We start from the raw sequence: 4087 nt of genomic DNA, 5'->3' as shown, positions 1-4087 counted from the left end.
AGACAAATAAAACTTGAGGCTTCAGTTTCATCCCTGGGAATTAATTCCCTGTACGCTTTTGCATCTGAGGTGACTGCTCACAGAAAACCTTAGCAAACTTTAGAAAACTTTAGCAAAAACAAAATGCAACACCCTAGCAGATATCTTCATGGCCAAAATCCCCTGGAGTTCAGAGTACCTTCCTGTCTTGTGTACCTTTGCAGGAGAGCTTATTCCAGGTAGAAAGTAATTCCAACCAAGGGCTGCTGTTGTGGTGTGGTGGGTTAAGCTGCCACCTGTGACTCTGGCATCCCATATTAGAGCCCTGGTAACAGTTTTGACTGCTCCACTACCCATCCAGCTCCCTGCTAATGTGCCTGGGAAAGCAGCAGAAGATGGCCCAAGTACTTTGGTTCCTGCAACCTACATGAGAAACCCAGATGGATTTCTAGACTTCTGGTGTCAGTCTATCCCAGTTGCAACCGTTGCTGTCATTTGGCAAGTGAACCAGCAAATGGAAAATCTCTTTCTCTCTGTGTCTCTCCCTCACTCTCTGTCACTCTGCCTTTCAAACAAATAAAGTAAAGCTATTTTTTAAGACTCAGCCAGAGTATGATTTGAAAATGGGGGGTGTCCCTTTATTCCTGGTCTGAATATCAGTTTGAATTACTGGTAGAGTGTATGTCAAAAAAGACATAATAGGACAATTGCTTCTCTAATGTCAGAAACATTTTTTAGTATTCTCTTAAGAAAAGTTCTTCTAATAGTCCATAAAGATAGTAATTAATGATTACTTTCAAGGTGTTGTGTAAGTTATGGTAACAAGGAATACTGGCTAGTTATTAATTTCTTTTATGTGGTTAACTTATGTGTTTAATAATAGAAAGTGATGAGTTACATGATTGATTATTAAATTGAAAATGTGGTCATGAGATGGTGTCACATGTATCATTTTATAATAAAAAGTGAAGATACTAAATCTACAGTTAAGCATTACTTGATACTGAGCAGAGCATTTCAGTGATGAAACTCCAGGAACATGACCCAGTGACTCAGAAAAGCTTTCATGCTCTGAGGTTTAGGTCACACACTATGAAATCAGTTAGTAGGGAAGTATTGCTTCAACAGAGCATTTTGAAAATTTTGGATAAAACTTTTTATTTCTATTTTAAAATAGATATTTTCATAAGTTGACAAACCTTAAGTGTAAAGCTCAATGAAATTTTACATCCGCGAAACTAGCACCAAGATCAAGATATAGAATATATTCAGCACATCAGAGAGCTCCCTTGTGCCAAAATTTTTGGCAGTTTTTGCACTTGATATAAATGGAATTATATTTGTTTTCTTTTGTGTTTGGTCCTCTTTCGTTCAATATAATTATGTGAGATTCACCCATGTATTTGCCTATATCAGTAGTTTATTCTTGCTGAATTATATCCCATTGAGTGACTATATCCCATTGTATGAATATATAGCTTATATTTTTCCATTCACCTGTGGATGGACATTTGTGTTGTTCTCAGGTTGTGTTAATTATTTTTGAAGTTGCTAAGGTAATTTTGTTTATGTATTTTGGTACATATGTATCTGTATTTCTTTTGTGTATATAGCTAAGATTGGAATTACTAGTCCCTGGGGTATTTATATTTTAACTTTGCTAGTTGCTGTTATTTTCCAAAATTGTTTTACCAAATTACCTACACTCAACAGTATGCAAGAGTTTTAGCTACCATACATTCTTGCAAACACTGACCCTTATCAGTCCTTTTAATTATAATTGAACTTGCAATCCATATGACTAATAATGTTGAGCACTTTGTCATATGCTAGTTAGCAATGTGGATTGCATGTACATCTTTTCATATAAAAAGTATCATTAAGTAAATACATTTTTCTCCATAGATCACAAAATTCTCTAAAACCATTCATTATAGTCCTCAATTGATACCTTAAAAAACCATAATTATTTTAAAAAGTCACAGTACAGTTATTATAAAGTACTATAACTGTCAACCTTCATCTCAGATAGAGCTTCTCTAATCTTTTGCTTTGATTTTGTGCTAATAATAAAAATTCCAGAGTATTATGTTTGTCAGGGCCAGAGAGGCATATTATAACATTTGCTGAACCAGGTACATCTCAAAAGATAGAACTACAGGGGCCGGCAATGTGGTGTAGTCGCCGCCTGCAGTGCTGGTGTCCCATATGGGCGCCAGTTCGAGTACCAGCTGCTCCACTTTTGATACAACTCTCTGCTATGGCCTGGGAAAGCAGTAAAAGATGGCCCAAGTCCTTGGGTCCCTGCACCCACACGGGAGACCCGGAGGAAGCTCCTGGCTCCTGGCTTCGGATTGGCACAGCTCTGGACGTTGCTGCTGGTTGGGGAATGAACCATCGGATGGAAGACCTCTATCTCTGCCTCTCCTTCTCTGTGTGTAACTCTGACTTTCAAATAAATAAATAAATACTAAAAAAAAAAAGAACTGTAGAACAAGGTTTAGGATAAGAGTCCATAAAACACAAATGGCATTTTTATTTGGCACACATAGAAGTATTATATTCTTATATTTGAGTATTTGAGTACTGGAATATAGTTGCATATAAATTACTCATAATGGATATGAATGTTTGTATAATATAGAAAACTACTTAGAGACACATGCTACTATAAATAGTCATCTAAAAAGCTTTTGATAATTCATAGAACTTCACAATTTGTTGGAGAAACATAAATTACAAAAATTGTCTATATTTCTGAAAGCAAGAGCCCTATCTTCCATCTGCTGAATTGAAAGTAGAGCCAGAATTTGAATCCCAGGGGGTTATTACTTAGTGGGTACAGAGTTTCAGTCTGGGAATATGAAAGGAGCTATGGAGATGAATAGTGGTGATGGTTGTAGAATATCATGATTGCGGCCGGCGCTGCGGCTCACTAGGCTAATCCTCCGCTTTGCGGCGCCGGCACACCGGGTTCTAGTCCCGGTTGGGGCGCCGGATTCTGTCCCTGTTGCCCCTCTTCCAGGCCAGCTCTCTGCTGTGGCCAGGGAGTGCAGTGGAGGATGGCCCAAGTGCTTGGGCCCTGCACCCCATGGGAGACCAGGAGAAGCACCTGGCTCCTGCCATCGGATCAGCGCGGTGTGCCGGCCGCAGCGCGCTGGCCACGGCGGCCATTGGAGGGTGAACCAACGGCAAAAAGGAAGACCTTTCTCTCTGTCTCTCTCTCTCACTGTCCACTCTGCCTGTCAAAAAAAAAAAAAAAAGAATATCATGATTGCACACAATATCATCAAATTGTACATTTTAAAATGATTAATATGGTAAATTATGTTTATTTTACCACAGTAAAAAAGACAAAGTAAAATAATGTAGAAATGGAAGAGAAAAATTCTAGAAAGCAGTTATTTTAAATAGTAGTCTCTGAAAGGTAAGTCTTTAGTGCAGTGTTTAGTGCAATTGAGATGCCTATGTCCCACATCGAAGTGCCTGAGTTTTTTTTTTTAACTTTTATTTAATGAATATAAATTTCCAAAGTACGGCTTATGGATTACAATGGCTTCCCCCCATATCGTCTCTCCCACCCGCATCCCTCCCCTTTCCCACTCCCTCTCCCCTTCCATTCACATGAGGATTCATTTTCGATTCTCTTTATATACAGAAGATCAGTTTAGCATACATTAAGTAAAGATTTCAACAGTTTTCTCCCACACAAACATAAAGTGAAAAATAATAGATGATTTTTTAAATGATGATGAAATCAGATCAGACCTATTGTCATGTTTAATCCCAGTGAGAGTCAAGATGGGAATTGATAATTTCTTCTTCTTCTTCTTTTTTTCTTTTTTTACAGAAGATCAGTTTAGTATACATTAAGTAAAGATTTCAACAGTTTGCACCCCCATAGAAACACAAAGCGAAATATACTGTTTGAGTACTCATTATAGCATTAAGTCTCAATGTACAGCACATTAAGGACAGAGATCCTACATGAGGAGTAAGTGCACAGTGACTCCTGTTGTTGACTTTACAAATTGACACTCATGTTTATGGCATCAGTAATCTCCCTATGCACCAGTCATGAGTTTCCAAGGCTAGGGAAGCCTTTTGA

Source organism: Oryctolagus cuniculus, chromosome X (assembly GCF_964237555.1).
Source record: "Oryctolagus cuniculus chromosome X, mOryCun1.1, whole genome shotgun sequence".
Taxonomy (NCBI): Eukaryota; Metazoa; Chordata; class Mammalia; order Lagomorpha; family Leporidae; genus Oryctolagus; species Oryctolagus cuniculus.
This window is presented reverse-complemented; position numbering follows the sequence as displayed.